Here is a 17656-nt window from a genome sequence, read left to right on the forward strand (position 1 = left end):
ATTTTTTAAGTGAATTTCAAAGGTTTTTCGAAAATCTGTTTTCAAATTATTATGTCCCTGTCATGTTCAGTTGTTTTAGTTAATTTCTAGAGTTTATTTTTAGTAGTAAGTGTACTAAAAAAAATTCTTTTTTATTTAGCTTTTTTTTTAACTGTTAAATTGTTGTCAATAAATGTACTTTATAAATATTTTATAAAGTATAAACCAGATATGTACTTAATGTAAAATACATAATGTTTTTATAAATGTAATTGATCAAGTTTTCTTTTTTTTTTGGTACTGCGATATCCATGCAGTTCCAAAAACATAGATGGGACTACATATATTCTATGGCTCTTAATTCTGCTCATGTGATCCGAACAAATCCACGAATTGCAGTACACCATTTTTTTTTTTTTTAATATGTACATCCCTCGACTTTCATTAATGGCATCAGTGAGAACATATTTATAAGTATATATATGGCACCCTATATCTCTTTTTCAAGAAAGTTACTTGTTTTCGAGTTCCATGAATTCACAAATCTACGGACTCCAATCACAAATTCACTTGATGACACACCCAAACCTTGTCTTTTGATTGGGCACATTAGGACCCCACTCATGTACATGTAAAACCACACCGAAAAATAGTTATATCTCCAGTGAACTTTTTAGAAAGAGGATTCATAAGCAGTTGGGCTCTGCTTTTTGTTCGCTTTCGTGAATATTTGATAGCATGCTGAAGCTTTATCCTCTTTCCAGCATGAACATCCAGAACATGTTAAGGATGAGGAGCAAGATAAACCACCTCCAAGAAAACAAGGCGATGTCCCTCCTTAAATTGTGTGATCCTAGGCAAATATTTAATCAAAACTCTTTTTTCTTCAGTATCTTGTATGAACACACTTTCAAATATGTAAGTTCAGAACACCAGTCGTACTAAAACATATAGTATTTGATTTCAGAAACTATAATGTTGCTTTATAAAAATCTTGTGCACATACCTGGGGGCCTATTTAGGAGCTGGTTTGCATCACTCTTGCACTATGCAAACATGGTGCAAGATCAATGCAAACCTTAAATGTGATTCATAAAGCCACTTAAGGCCACTTTGCTTGACCCTGAGTGGCTCCATAAATCTCGAGTAAAGCAAGACAGTGGAAATTGCTGCATTGCCTTACTTTGCTTGGAAAGGTGTTCCTTTTCTTAAAAAAAATTTTTATTAAGCTTTTAACCCTATTTTTTTATTTAACACATCACCAGAGACAAGTACAAACATATACAATAAATAGCAATCAGTCCATCAGTTGGGTATAAATACAAATTCACTACCAAACAAAGTTAATCAAGTATAAAATTAAAAATGCCAAAAGCTAGCCGTGATTTACAGTACATAATTTTTAGTCCAAAACCATTCACTGAAATTTGCATTCCCTCAGACCACAGTTGGCATAATTATGGAACTGCATTCAGTCCAAAAGGGGGCCCCAGATCATCATTCCTTTTTGTTTGGCTTTCTTTCTCTTGCACTCAGAGAGTGCAACTTCCAGGTTATATATATATGGAAAACACCCCTGCCTTTGCTGGAATGATGGGGGTTGGGGATCCAGCCATGCTGAAGGTATACAAAGCCTATAGTCTGCCATTGCATTAAAAATAAGCTGGGCCCAGGTACTTAAGATCGACTCGTCTAGCCCCAGCAACATAATCTGTGTGGTCAGAGAGATATTCAACTTAAGGATCTCCCCTAAAAATAGTGCAATATCCAATCTAAGTGTATTAAGGCAGGGGCAGGAACCAAACATATGAACCACATCGGCTCTTAGTTCCCGGCACTGAGGACAGTGTATCCCAGCAACCTCACCCCATTTAGCTATTTTAGAAGGGTAAAATATAAATCAAAGATAATTTTATAGTGCTGGGTTTGCAAGCTAGATGAACATAGAATTGTTCCCCCTAATTCCAAAGGTTCAAAGGAACCAGGGTTGTCCATATCTAACCTCTCCTGCCACTTGATGTTATATTTTTCAATGTCATCCAGGATCCCCTCACTTAGACACCCATATACTTGTGAAATTGTGTAGGTAGCTGCCTCTGTTAAAACCTCCAACAGTGATACCCTAGAAAAATCCCTGGCCCCTATATTAAATCTGGCCCAAATCTCCTCAAACTATGCCATATGACCTCTTTAATAAGCACCCATCATGGAGGATTTCGGTCATTTAGCTATTGTGATGTATAGGGGTATACTAACTTTATCTCCCTTTTCCCATTTTCTACTGTAGTCCAGCCCAGGTTTTGAATGTGGCAATTAGAATCCTAAACCTTGTTTTTTTTATAATAATTTGGCTCAAAGATCTTCAGCAAGTAACACTTTTCAGACTTGCCAATCAGCAGCTCAAATATTGATGGGAAAAAATCCTTAGTCCCTCCCTCCTCTTCTACGTTGTTATCAAAGAGAGGCTGCAACTACAGCAAAGCTGCTGCTAAATAATATATCATGAAATTGGGAAGCGCCCAACCCCCTCCTTCCCTAGGTACGCTCAAAAATGTAATCACCCTCCCGATTTTCCTTGTTGACCCTATGAACCTAGAGACCGTGTCTATTGTTTTAAACCAGACATTCTGAACTCCAAAGCGATTATTCGAAACATATACAGTACTTTTTGGAGAAAAATCATCTCAACTAGATTGCATCTCCCCATGATAGACAAATATAAATTATCCCATCCTAAAAAGTCTTTTTTGGCTTTATTGATAATGGGGGACAAGTTTGTCTCACTTAGGGCCAGATGTAGGTAGGCATTTACCGGTCGGTAACGGCCGAATTCGGCCGTTACCGACCGGTAAATGCAATTTGAGATGTAGGGCCCTGTATTTTACAGACTCGGTAAATTTACCGATAGGTAAATTTACCGATTATGTAAAATACCGAGTCGGTATTTTTACGGAATAGAGAAAATTGATATGTAGGTGGGACTCTTCTGAGTCCCACAAGCATTAAAAAATCGGTATTTTACCATCAAATACTATTTGATGGTAAAATACCGATTCTGGTGTGCTTGCACATGTGTGCATGCACACCTATGCCATATGACAGGCAGACCTGCCCTTAGGGCAGGTATGCCTGCCACATGGCACCTGAGCCTCTTTTGGGGGTGCCAGAGGGTGTCAAAGTGACACCCCCTGCACCCTTGTGTCAATCGGTATTTACCGATGCGGTAAATACCGACCGGTAAATGCCCAATCATTCCTATGGGCTTCAAAGCCCATAGGAATGCATGGGCATTTACCGGTCGGTATTTACCGCATCGGTAAATACCGATTGTTTCCGAATCGGTAAATGCACATCTGTATTTACCTACATCTCGGTACTTTTATTTTACCACTTCTTAAATACCGAGTCGGTATGATGCGGTATTTAAGAGGTGGTAAAATAAAATTTACCTACATCTGGCCCTATGTATTTAACTTTGGTGGTAACAGAGACCCCCAGATAAACTGCCTGTTCTACCACCGATGATCCTGGGTTGTTGTGCATCTATTCACCACTAATTGCGTTTTAATCCTATTTAGCAACTACCCAGAGAGTACTCAAAAGTCCTTGGTTATGGGATAGCATTTGGTTATCTCTTCAATTGTTTGAAGAACTTTATCGGGTCCTCTTATGACTATTGCGATGTTGTCTGCATAAGCTCGCTATTTAGTCTCCCAACCTTGCAGTTGGTTTGGCAGAAATTGATGGAGGCTTCAAGCCTGCGGAGAATGTGATCTATATACTGAGCAAATAATAAAGGAGAGGAGGGACACTCTTGCCTCGTTCCTCTTTCAATTAGGATTGGCTCTGATTTGTTGTTTATAATCTATGGTTTTGCTCTTGGTTTGCGGTACATTACCTATATTGCTTGGATAAAAGACCACCCGCAACCCAAAAGACTCTATGGCCTTCCAGAGGTAGTCCCAGGACACTAACAGGGCAACCCCCATGGGTTCTTCCACCATGTGTGAGGCATCAAATAGTACAATTACACAATGCACATGATTGGAAGTCCCCCTTCCTGGAATAAACCCATGCTGCCTTGCTAATAACAATCTATGGATACTTCCAAACCTTTTTGCCAGGATATTAGAATGTCAGTGCAATTGGCCTATATGATCCAAAGTTATTAGGGTTCTTCCCTCTCTTCAAGAATACTATTATATTTGCTGTAGCTCAAGAATCTGGGGGGACTGTCCTCTCCTAACCTGACAAAAAAGCTCATGAAGCTCTCCGATCAGTTCTAGTAAAAATGTTGTATAACATTTGAGTGGTATCAGGTCAGTGCTCACCGCCTTCACAGAGGGGTGATCCTGGAATGCCTGCTGAATTTCCTCCAAGGAAAATTCTTCCCCTAGAAGTTTGTGTTCTTCCTGAGTTGTTCTGCTCAATTTTGTGACCTCCAGAATTTGCTCTAGATCCTTAGGACATGCAGCTGTTTGTGCTTTATATAGTGAGCTATATTATGCATAGAAGACTTCTCTAACACAATCTAGGTCTATGACAGTTACTCCTTGACATTTGAAATTGTTGTTGATATACCCTGCAGCCAGTGTTTGACTTGTCCTAACTGCCATGACGTGCCCTACCCTTTCGTTATATTCAGAGCACTCTTGTTTTCTAGCAGGAAATTTCCCGGCTGTCTTTTTACGGCTATCTGGCTGATCACAGGAGCTGAGTCTAGTCCAGACGATACAGCTACAACTAGCTCTGCCTTTGCTTTACCCAATTTTTGATATAGCTCTCGATTCTGAGATTGGGATTGCTTCTGTTTGGCAATGCTAAACCTGAGAGTTTCCCCTCTGGTTCCAGCTTTAAAGGTGTCCCAGACTATTCCTGGGGGGACCACTCGCTCTATAAATTTTAAAGAATTCCAGAATCCAGCCCTTCATATGTCTGATATATTCTGGATCACTTAAAAAGCTCTTCTCAAAGGACCACCTTCAGGTATCTCTTCTGAATCCCTCAAGTGAGAGCTCTAATACAGGGGGATTAAGATCCAACATTAGTCTCGGGAATAGCTCTATCTGGGTCCCATTCCCTAGTGTCAGTGTCACTAAAAAGTAGTCAAGTCTTGCAAAGGAGCAAGGAAGAGCAGAATAATAGGTATACCCAGAATTTGAGTTATTTAGTTTGGCCCATATATTGACTAAGCCCACTTCCATTTTAAGGTATTTGAAAGATCTTGGGACTGTTGTTTGTGCCCTTTTTAACTCTCTACCCCATCTCCAATCCTTCTTCAGCTACCATTCAAGTTAAAATCCCCACATACGGGACCGGCCAAGTTGGTAACTCAGTTGCCAAAATAGTTCAACTAAGCGGGGTCGTCCACCACTGGAGCATATATTAAGCATAGGGTAAAAGTCCACTTTGGCACTGGCATTCTACCAACACCCACCTCCCATACTTATCGACCATAGGTAAAAGTCTTGCCTTTTGCTGATATAGCCATCCCTGTAATTTTAGTGTCCTGTGTAGTACAGCAAAGTAGGTGTAGTCCCAAAGCTTCTAACCGGCCCCTATCGTACAGGCAATGTGGGTTTCTTGCAGGCAATACATGCCTACTCTTAAACATTTCATGTCTTCTGAGACCCCTTTTCTCTTAGCTGCATCATTTAGGCCACAGATATTAATTGTAGCTATGTGGAGCTTAGCCATCACCCATATGGAGTGCACAGCCTAACAACTTGCAGTTCTATAATCTTGTACCCAGCGTTGGAACATCATGAGCATACCCTACCGGCATACTCTATGTGTATCGCTTATTTGTTGTTCATCTACAGTAGCCCAGCTTAAGGTTTTTTCCCCAAATTTATATAATATGCCTTTCGTGAGCACACTTGTCACCCTTCCACGGCATTAAGAACCAGTCCCCCTCAACCCCTTCCCCAATCCCCCTCCAAAGCACCCTAGGACCCTCCAACCCCAAATAAGGCAAACAGACCACTCATGGTCTGTGTGATTGCTTGATTGCTTCTTGAGCAAGCACGCCATCAGTTCCCGACCCCCGCAAAGATCTCCATTTAGTATAAAGAAGAAGGTCTGTGCCAGAGGAAGAAGGAGGAGATGTGTCTACAAAACCATAACAGAGGAAAGGGAAAAAAAAGAAAAAAGGACATATGTCACCCACAGACAGCTCCCAGCTTAAACATTGTCTTTAGTGGCAGTAAGTCAGCACAGATATTCTTTGGCTTGTATCTCCGAAGTAAAGATCCAAATGCTGCCCTCAACAATAGTTTTTAGATGTGCTGGAGCCAGTAGATATGCTTCTGATCCTGTTTCTTGGAAAGGTTTTATTAATTGCCGTAGACTCCATCCGTGCTCGACTGTAGTATTACAAAAATCCGGACAAACAAAGAAAGAAATCTCCTTATACCGACTCTGAGTCTAAGGGTGGGCTTTCTCAAATATAGCTTGCCTGAGCAGGGCATTGCCCAAAAATACCAGTACAGCCAGGGGCCTGCTTTGAACACTATTGCCCAACCACTGTTGTTTGTTGCGGATTATTGGGAATCTGTGTACCCTCTGGATTTCTGACTCCCAGTTCCATCCGGACAGTTCTGGAAATGTGCTTTTGAGAAGGTCCAGCATGAATGACCTGATATCATCTCCTTCCTTCCCCTCATTGATCCCAAGGAAGCTCAAATTGTTTCATCTCAGATGGATTTCGAAATACTCAGTTTTCCACATCACATCAGACAGTTGTGCACCTTGTGAGTTGAGTTGCTCCTTCAAAGCAACGACCTCTGTTTTGACAATTGTGGTCCTCTCTTCAATGCAGTTAAATTTCTCACCAATCTCAGTGCAGGATTTACAGACCTTTCTGAAAGCCCCTTCATTTTTTGGGGGGGCTTGCAAGCCTTGCTCTTTTACCCTCTGCTTGGGTCTTGGCATGATGTATCTTAATAGATTCATAAATCATTTCCAAAGAGGTGCCTGCGCTCTCCCCACCCATCGCATGTTGGGTTGGTGTATTCAGCTGCGCTGAATCCTCTGGTTGACCGATCATCCTTGTATCTGAATAGTCTCATTTTAGCCCTGCCCCAGACGCATGTTCTACTCTGCTTTTCCGTGAGCCAGAATTTCCCTTCAAATCCTTACTGGGTTTCTAACATTTAAGAGCTGTTTCTGCTGCTTCCAAGGAGCTAGTATCTGACAAGGAGGCACTGTGGCCCGCATAATTCGAACCTGAATTGGGGCCCGCTGAGCCTGAGCCATCCGTGACAGAGTAAAATTGATCAGCCCCTTCCAGTGTTGCGCCTAGAGGTCTGCATATGCTCCGCTCAGAGTTGTGGTTGGGCTGATCCACAATGCTTCCAGGTGTGCCAATCTGCAGTAAATCAGTGTGACCCCCAATGGGGCTATTCGGCAATCTCACCTGGTGTCATACATCAATTTGATTCACAACCTTTTCCTGAGTTAGTAGTTCTCCTGATCACAAATATGGCCAGAACTAATGAGACTAATGCCATATCTGGAGGACCTGTGCTTTGTAGTTGTGAGTTGATATCATGCAGCGCCGGTTCTTCCACCTCCAAGCGGGATACCTCTGCACATAGCACTACTTCAACCAGGGGATCCTGGTCGTTAGTTACTACTTTAGCTTGAAAAAAACTCTGTAATTGCTGATTATGGGAACCCAGGGAAGACTGTGCATCCTTAGGCAGTCCAGACACCAATAACATAGTTTTCTTGGCTATATTACAAGGGCGGTCAATAGGTTCTTCCTGGGCGCCCGCCTACAGACTGTGAGGCAAATGTTTAGCAGGGCAGGCTTCTTGGCACTTACCTGCACCGTTGCCTGTTTGGTCTTGAGGCGAATTCAGCTTCTGACCTCTAGTGACCCCAGCCAACCATGTCTTGCTGGCAGCGGCATTCCCCTTGTTGTGGCCAGTTTAGAAACTTTTGGAGCCATAACGATATTGGTCAGCGACAAGATGTTGTTTTTCTGCTCAGTTCCCAGGGGCAGTGATCAGTAATCTTTTCAGAAATCTCGCCGAGTAGATCCGCCACTCTTTGCCCGCTGCAGCTTCTCTGTGTTGTGAAACCTACGAGCAACACCGCAACACTGGCAAGTCCACTCAGACCTCTGTTAGCGGTAAGCTGCTGCGACCTCCTCCAAATTCCAAGCTCTTACAGGTGACTATTTCCACCATCCCATCCCGGCTGATTTCGACATGTCGCTTTGTGGAGAGAGGAGAGAGTAGTTGCACTCTCGCCATTTAGCCCCGCCTGTTGCACTCCAGCCGATTCCCTTTCCATCCTGTTGTGTCAGGGAAGGTGTTCCATAGGCGTTGCTTGAGTGTTCCCACGCAACTCCTATGGTTTTTGAAGTACTGCCAGAATTCCCAGAACTGATAGACCTGGGAATGCGCCAAAAAGATACGCTTTGTCGGGAGAGGCCTAAGGCCTAATGAGGAGAGATATTTTTTTTTTCTTGTTGTTACTTCTTCATTCTGCATCTCCCATTGAAAGAGGAATATGTCTCTCAGAATTGTTTTTGTGCAGAAGGTGCCTGTTCTTGCTCACAAAAACAATCCTGCATACAACCCAGGCACCCTTGCACCATGGTGGGTGCCAAAAGAGTGCCAGCGCAGGGGAAAAGGCAGGAATGTGCTGTATTGCCTTAAATACAACACATTCCTGTCCTTTTCCTGCTTGGCAAGTTAAAAAATAGGCACCCATGTTCACATCACAACCATCTTATCTTCTTAGTTCACTAATGAATCATGTTTAAAAACTCACTCTTAATAAGGACTTCACAGTGCAGTACTATAATGTGAATTATTAATGTCAACATTTCTAAGTTAAATAAATAAAAGTGTTTTGGATTTTGAAGAGACATTGAAATAAGTGATGTTTGTTGTATGATGTGCATAGCAAGCATTTTCAGGGCTCGGTTCCGGCACTGGTTCTAAGATCGGACCCAGGGCGCCCCCTCGTAATTTGTTGGCTGTCCCACCTCTCCCTCCAGGCCATGCCGAATTCTACAATATTTCTCACTTCGCGTTATGCCACTTAAACACGTTGCCTGCCTTGCCTTTATCCTCACATAATAATACAGTTTCCGTTTTCAGGCAATTTGTAATTACTGAGCTGGCTTAATCGCCCTCTAAATTCTCAAATTATTGATTTGCTAAGCCGCGAACCCTAAACGTAATACAAAATATTAATAGGAACCGCGGAGAACGCGGCTTGATGAAACGCGCCTCCAAAGTGTTCCTATGCTGAAATCAGAGCTGAGGAGCAGCACAAAAGGTGACAGGTGAATACTGTCGTCTGTGCCTTACAGAACCCTGCGTCTTTCTGCAGTCTGCTGAGGTGAATGGATTTCCCACATTTCGTGCAGCTCGCGCTACTCAGGCAATTACGGTAGTAATTCTCTGTCAGGGTGAATAATGGAACCTTGAGTAGAAATATATTAAATTGAAATTTCTCACTACGTTAATTGATACGCGCTCCATTCAATAGTTCATTACTCGTGTATTTGTTCGCCCACTCACCTGTGGAAAGTGCCTGCTAGTGTGTGTAACTGGTTTATAAAGCGCTGCTATGGTTAGTAAGAACATGTTTCACTGCCTGTAATTGGTTGAACTCCCTTGATGGCGCTGAGCTGTCCTTAACGGCTGGTAAAATCCCAGAACGTCTTCAATTCATTTCTCTTTCAATGTATTGTCATTTTGCAAATATATTATAAGCGAGCACTCCTTACTTGCTTTTTTTGCCCTGCCAAGATTCTCTGATTTTACTTTGTCAATTTCTACCCTCGCCAAAATGTATTTCACCACAAAAACAACCTAATCTAACCTTTATCTTGGTACCTCGTTTACAAAAATTAGGGGCCTCATTTATGAGAAATGACGCATCGCTGCGTGAAAGCAGCGATGCGTCACTTCTCAGTGCGCACTCCTTGCGTCATGATTGATGCGTCATATTTATAATATTACGTATCATGTCGCAAGGAGTTACAGATACGTCAGTATTTCTGACGTATCTGTAGGCGCAAAAGTGACGCATTGCTGGAGTGTGTCACAAAAGTGACGCAAATCCAGCAATGTGTACTTTCACATGGGCAAGTCCCATGTTGTTAGTGCCTGCGTCAGTCTTACGCCTGCCATGAAGCAGGCGTAGGATTTTGACGCATTAGCGGCCAAGAAATGGCGCAGTGAAATATTATAGATTTCACTGCGTCACTTCCATGACCCTTTCTTGCGTCAAAACGCCCCCCTTGCATACATTATACCTGGCGCAGGTATAATGTGGTGCAGGGGTTTACAAAGAGATGCATCTATCTAGATACGTCACTTTGTAAATATGGCGCAACAAGGCACATTTTTTACGCCACTGGTGAGTCACAAAAAGTGACGCACCGGTGGCGTAAAAGTGACGCACAGCCTCATAAATGAGGCTCTAGGAACTTTAGAAGGCGGAGGCTTAAGCATAAAACTTTTGTTGTGAAGTATGTGTTGTCATTCTAAGATATTCCCTAGGCTACCAATGGAAATGTTTAAAAGTCGTAGATTTCCGTGTAAATGCTTAAACCTAAAAACTGATTTATTTTTATCGGGATTCAATCCATTGCTTTATTCTTAGGTTTAAGGCACAACTGCCCCTTACTTTTCGATTTTTTATTTATTTTCCATCTGGAAATTGGTTTCCATGCTGCTTAATTCCTTCTCTTTTACCACCTCAAAATGTGTTTGTTTGCCAATTTTCACACCTTAATTGTACACTTACTCCTCCATTTTTAGGTCTCATATAAAGACAACAGTGTAAGACCTTATGTTACCAATAAAAGTACAACATACATACATACAGGGGCATATATATCATGATTTTGCATTGTCCCTGCGCCACGCAAGGGGCCGGAAGGGCGATGCGAAATCTAGAGTGACATTTGCCAGGCAAGGCCACCTTAAGTGGCCCTGCGGGTTAACAGCGCTTACAATGAATCCTTTTCTCCGCATGAAATTACAAGGGGGTCGTTTTAACGACTGCGTTGTAACAATGCATACCATTACCCCGCAAGTCGTAACAACGAGTTGTGGGGGGGCAGAAGTTGTTGGATTTAAAATCCAACACCTTCCCTACTGTTGCACAGACTGGAGTTGGCATAGTACATAATACTATTCCAACATCCAGTGCCCCCCTAGAGCAAGTTGTTGTTAGGACTTGCGGGGTAATGGTATGCGTTGTTACAATGCGGTCGATGTAACAACCGCTTTGTCATTACATAAGGAGAAAAGGATTAGGTTATAATGAGGCATATTCGGGCCTGCGTGGCTTGGTAAATGTGGAGTTAACGCAAGGCAACATTGCACTACTCTGCACTACGGAGGTGTTCTTTGTGTGGAGTGTGGATGTTCCAATGTATCCACTCAGGAATTTTGTGGCATTCCCAGATTTGACATTAATGGTAGACCTATGAATGTGTCAAGATGCTCTGCCTTCCCAGGGAAAGTGTAATAAGAATGCAGCACACATAGAGAGAGGAAAATGAGAAGATGTAAATATATCTTGCCTCGTTATGCCTTACCTGGGGAGAAGTAGCCAGGTTGGTGCATTCCAAGGTCTACTACTTATGGTAAATCTGTGAATGCATAAAAAAACATGGGTTTTAGGTGGGAACACCATTGCACCACCCATTGAACACGTCCCGGGGGCAGAGTAACGTAATACGGCTGTTTGCGCTACGTTACTCTGGATTTATCAAGCCAACCAGAGCCACACAAGTTGGCCTTGTTTGGCCGATAAATCGAATTTAAGGGCAATGTCACACATGCATGGTGCAAAAGCGGCGCAACCCTTTCATAAATATGGCCTTTACTTTATGGTTTAAATCTTTTTTATTGAAATAATGCAATAGATAAGAGTGCATCAAAATGGGCCATGGCCTTTACTTTGTAGGCCCTTTACATGTAGTACCTCTTTACTAGTAATATAAATATAAGCCAATTCTATCAGGTTATAAGGAAGGAGCACAAGCACTTTAGCACTGGTTAACGGTTAATGGTGTTTGGAGATCTACCGCCATCTTGGTCTCCAACTTGGTGGCCTTCGGAGATGGGTAATCCACCTATCCCGGTTCTGAAGGTCAGAAATCTGGGAGTGTTGTTTGATAACAAGTTAAACTTTACCAGTCACGCCAACGCGGTGGTATCCTCATCCTTTTTTACGCTTCGTAAGGTGAAAAAGTTGTTACCATTCCTTCCTCTATCGGCTGAAAAAACCCTCATGTCCTCCTTGGTGTTGTCCAAGGTGGACTATTGTAATGGGCTTCTGTTGAATGCCCAGGAGCAGGTTTTTAACAAACTACAAATGGTACAGAACGCAGCCGCACGAATTCTGACCAAAACCCCAAGGTTTGCTTCCATTTCCCCCATTATACACCAACTTCATTGGCTCCCGGTCAGAAAGAGAACTAAATTTAAAGCTTTATGCATAACCTACAAAGCATTAAACAGCTTGGGACCTGAGTTTTTCAGGGAATCTCTGTGTAGATATGTCCCTAACAGAGTCTTAAGATCAGCCTCTTCTGCGGCTCTATGTATTCAACGGGTGAGAACGGTCACATGGGGAAACAGACGCTTCCTTGTGGCCGCATCTAAACTCTGGAACTCTTGCCTACCCACATAAAAAGCAGCCCATCTTTGATGATTTTCAGAAAGAAACTGAAGACATGGCTATTTACTCAATAATTTACAGGGAGTGCCGCCTTTTTTTCTGCTAACTCAGCGCCGAGACACCACTTGTGGTATTTGTTGCGCTCTACAAATCTTAAAAAAAAAAAATAAATAAAAAAAAAAAATTAACAGTGGTAACATGTGCAGAGTCCTAAAGCCAGCAAAAATGAAGTCAGCAAAACAGGGGGGTTGAACGTTAGGGTGAAAACCACGCCAAGCTTCCAGGTCTAACAAGGCGTGAATGGCAATGTATGCAAATCGTGTTTCAGTGGATATTTATCATTTCTGTATTACAAAGTAATGTGTCTGGATTCAAACTTATTGAAATATTTGATTCACTTCAGAATTTTAAAAAAAGCTCTTCACTTGTGCTTCTCTAACTGCTGATAAATTTTGGAAGAAATGTACAGTTCATTTACAGGTATTCAAATTTTGCTGTGTGTTAGAAAGGACGACATCCTACAACCTTTCTTTTCACACCAGCGAGATTGTGCCATAGTTCAGTTTGCAAACTCCTCTCACTGTGCAGTCAGAGAACGAAAAGTAAATAACAGACACCAAGTTCAAACGATAAGCAGCAATTTTACAGAAAACATAAATGGACATTCCACCTCTGTCTTTGATTGCTCAGCAATTGTGACAAGATAAAAATAAAATTTAAAAGCATCTTTATTGCTCATTCACCTTCTGAACTCCAGTTATTTTGGCAGTACTGCAGCACCCTCGCACCCCTACTTCCATCACCTATGTAAGTAACTATAGACCCAGATTGGGAGAAAGAGGGGATGTTTAATAAGACGGTCTCAGTACTACCTCCCTATCTAAATATTTGTACAAAAATGTGAACTGTAGACTCTATTTGGATCTAAGGGACACTGTTAGTGAATCCAGGGTATTACTGGCTGTGTGTGGATAAGATACCCTTCCCTCTTCATCGAAAATGGCATCATAGAATGCCACATTTTCAATTTTCACGATCCCCTGTCTCTAGTTATAAATAAATGGGGCTCACCTCTCCATGTTACCCACGGTCCCTAGACTCTAGCCTTAACCGCATCGCTGCGGCGGCTTTTCCCACTGTGCGCGGTAATTAAAAAAATACCGCGTTACATGACGAGCTCAGCTCGTCATCAGCGCATGGCAGGTTACGCTCATGACGAGCTGAGCTCGTCATCAGCCTGGAAGGGGTTACAGACAAAATGTAGTTTCCCTACTTACCTCTACCTACAGCAACACAAGGTGTTTGCTTTGGGCAAATATATTTATTGTCCTTTACACTTTATAATCTATGGCATTTGCGCAGAGTTGTCATGGTAATCATAGTCTCTGGACCCTAATGAGACTTCTCAACGTCGCCCTGTACAAGTCTAAATTGTAGACTTAAAATGTGAATAAGGGTAAGACCAAGAGCACCCTTTCCATGACCAATATACATACTAACAGTGGAAGAGAACTTAGAAGGGTATAGCAATACTAAACACTTTCTCAATGAACCATAATACACATCAAGAGAAATATTTCATACATATTGATCAATATGCTATTCTAACACATCTACAATGCTAACCAAGGCCCAGATTCATTAAGATTTAGCATTAGAGTTGCGTCACATTAGCATAAAAGTAATGCAACGCAGTGCGTAGTGCTGCCTCACGTTATCTTGCATTAGATAGAAGGCTTGGCGTTAGAATAAGATGGATTTCAGAAACAAACTGCTGACCTAATCCTCTAACTGTGAAATCGTTCATCACTTTAAAATGTATTTCTTTTGCTTCCTCACACCATATGATGTATTTCCTTTGCTTTCTCGTACAATATGATATCCACAATTAATTAACACGTTTACTGCGGCCGCGATTTTGCGGAAGTGCGGCACTTCTGCAAAACGGGCGGGGCCGCGTCGGCCATTGGCCGACAGCGGCTCGGGGGAGGTAGTGCTGCCGTCAGCCAATGGCCGACGGCAGCATGGAAGGGGTTATGTATTCTGCTATATTTTGTAATTAATAAAGTATTAGTAATGTTTACATTTCTGAAGATATTGGTTTGCATGGTCTCATAAATACATACTGATAGGCATGCAAGGGTTCTCATAAGAACCTTACTTCATGTATCGAGTGCAGGACATATTAAAAACTGTTCTTTTGGCGGAGAGACTTTCTCTTACAGCCGATCATAGCTACTGTTGTAATTACTTCTCTTTGATTTAATTAACAGTTGCAACTGCAACTCGTTAGGGAACTCAGCTAAATTTCCTGGAATACTTTTTATCAGGAGTTCATTCTTTAGCTAACTAAATGCTCCAGAATCTTGCTCTTTTCCAACAGAACTCTTTATGGGTTCTTATTTAGTTTAGGACACTTAGATTAAGATGGGATTATTTCCTTTCTGGAACACGCTGTCTATGTTATGCTAATTCTAACTAAATCATTTTTGATGTTTCTGGAAATCTACTAATCTGATTAAAAACGACAAAAACAATACTAATCTCTTAGCGTGAAATAAAACTTTCCCAAACATCTCATCATTGACTGAACATCAAGTTACCGAAAGTTAATGATTCTTTTTTATATGAAATTTGTTACAGCTCGATTCTACAACGGTGGCGAAGGCCCGCTGGCCTGAAGATGAAAGAGTGCCAAAAAAGTGGAGGCTTTTATTGTAAGTGCTTGGGTCTCCACCAGTCATCATATTGCCCACCCAAATTTTGAGCGCGAACAGGGCAATGCAATAACCTGTGGTGGGTATACCGTGAGGAGAATGCTGAATTTGCCGGTCGAGTTAAAGATCCTATTGGGAGGGACAGTTCGGTGTAGAGGTCAACAAGGATTAACAAGACAGTGAGGACGCTGTGGCCCACCGTGAGCCAGCCAAAGCAGTGAAGAAACTGAAGAATTAAAGGACCTAGGAGATCTGCGGGTATCACAAGGACAAGGGCTTCGGCACAACCACTGTATATAAGGAAGCATGAAGAAAGGACAAGTATACTGTGAATGTGAGGGCAATGTGAGTTCTATTCCTATTTTGTTTTTTGAAATTTATACAGCGCATAGCTGCCCCAGAGACGAGGCGTCCCAGCGCTACCCAAACAAATGACACTGGACAGCTCCAACCCAAGGGGGTAGTCAACGCAGGGAACAGACAGGTCTTTATGGCCTTTCGAAATGCTAAATGATTCTGAAGTCCTCTAATAGAGATCGGAAGGGAATTCCAGAGGTGCGCTGCCTGGACTTTAAAAGAACGGCCACCAGCTCTGGCTCTTTGGAAGCGAGGAATACAAACTGAGCCAGAGTTGGCAGAGCGCAGGGGACGATTAGGCACATATTGGACCAGGAGATCCGCTAAGATCTGCAGTCCTTGATGTGTCAGAATTTTGTGGGCTACACTGAGAGTCTTAAAGTGAATTCTTGTAGCTATCGGCAGCCAGTGCAGTTTAGGCAGAAGGTTCGCAACTGAACAAGATTCATGGTGTGCTAACAAAGCACGCGCTCCTGCATTCTGAATTCTTTGGAGACGAGCGATACAAGATTTGTATGCTGTAGGTGCTGTATTTTCGGAGTCTTCAACCTGATTGGTGCTTGCAGAAGTGGGTCCAGATTTGAATTCACTACTTTCCTAGCATGGCTGAATGCCTCCTCCGGCGCCTGTTTTCAAGCGACAGGAGGTATTTCCAGACCACTTCCTACTGCTGTTCCACCAGGACACCTGTCCGCTCCTCCTCTCTGGATGCTCCTTCCGCAGTAATACTTCTTTATTATAAAGTCCATGTACCTAGCAATCACAGATGCTGCACTGCGATTTTGGAGTGAAAGGCAAACAGGCTCATTTAATTTGCGTTCATCTTCATTTGGCCGTGTCGATTTTCTTTGAGGTCGCAGTATGAGCGCTTTAGGGTGATTTTGGACCACAACTAGGCATCAGCAGTCTCCAGATATCTTTGTCATTCAGGTAGGCTATCAGTTTTGCATGGGTGCCAATTTAATATGCAGGACAATGTAGAATAATTTTAGTTACTTACAGGATGTCTTTCTGTACTTTTTCATGTAGCACATTACTCTTGTACAGTGCATACTTCGAACTGAGTGGCACCACTTGTTCGGATAATTGAGAGGTCTGGAGTTGTGGTTGAAGGCACTGCGAGTTTCGCACTGGGAGTGTCAGTGGGTCAAACAGGACCGACCAATCATCAGCCTTTCTGCAGAGCTCACAGGGCAGTGGTCACTTATTTGAATTGTAATTGTGATTCTGTGCAAATGAATTGTGATGAGGCCCCCTTCATGGGGTTACACAGTTTTCAAATTTATGAAAAGGTGAAAGTAAAAGGAAATTCAGTGGTTGCTTGCTACTTAAAACTCATTAATAATTTATGTCCCAACACTTTCAAGTGTCACCAGCCGCCACTGCTTGGCACTTCAATTTGAAATCACTAATAATTGGGCTGAACAGGGACCAGCAAAGATGTGGCAAACTGCCTCTGAATCCTTTCGAATTTCCCCATCCAATAATTCAGAGGTGTTTCCAGTGAGTGAACTCAAAGATCACCTCCTTTGTTCGGTCGAAGGGCCACCATTGGGTGGCCTTTATTAATGGCCATCAATCCCCATATGATGGGGTCGTGGATATGGAGGGCCTCTATAGCTATTATCTAGCAACACAATTAGTCACCATTAATGACTATATCACTGGTGGATGGAATGATCCCGCATATTGAGCAAGTTGTATGGGCTGGGCAATGATGGGCTCCTGGGATTGCTCTAGGGGGCCCGTCCTGCCATCGCTTCTTGAAGGTACACGGAGAACACTTTTGTACTGAAGGTGGAACTATATTTCATTGGCTGGGATCGTAAACTTAAGGGACTGACCCCATTATAGCAAGGGACACAGCTCCAGCAAACCATAACCCCACAGTGCTTTGTGATATGGGACCGAAAGGAAATCACTCACTATGGAGATGTCTG

This window comes from Lissotriton helveticus, chromosome 4_1 (assembly GCF_964261635.1).
Source record: "Lissotriton helveticus chromosome 4_1, aLisHel1.1, whole genome shotgun sequence".
Lineage (NCBI taxonomy): Eukaryota > Metazoa > Chordata > Amphibia > Caudata > Salamandridae > Lissotriton > Lissotriton helveticus.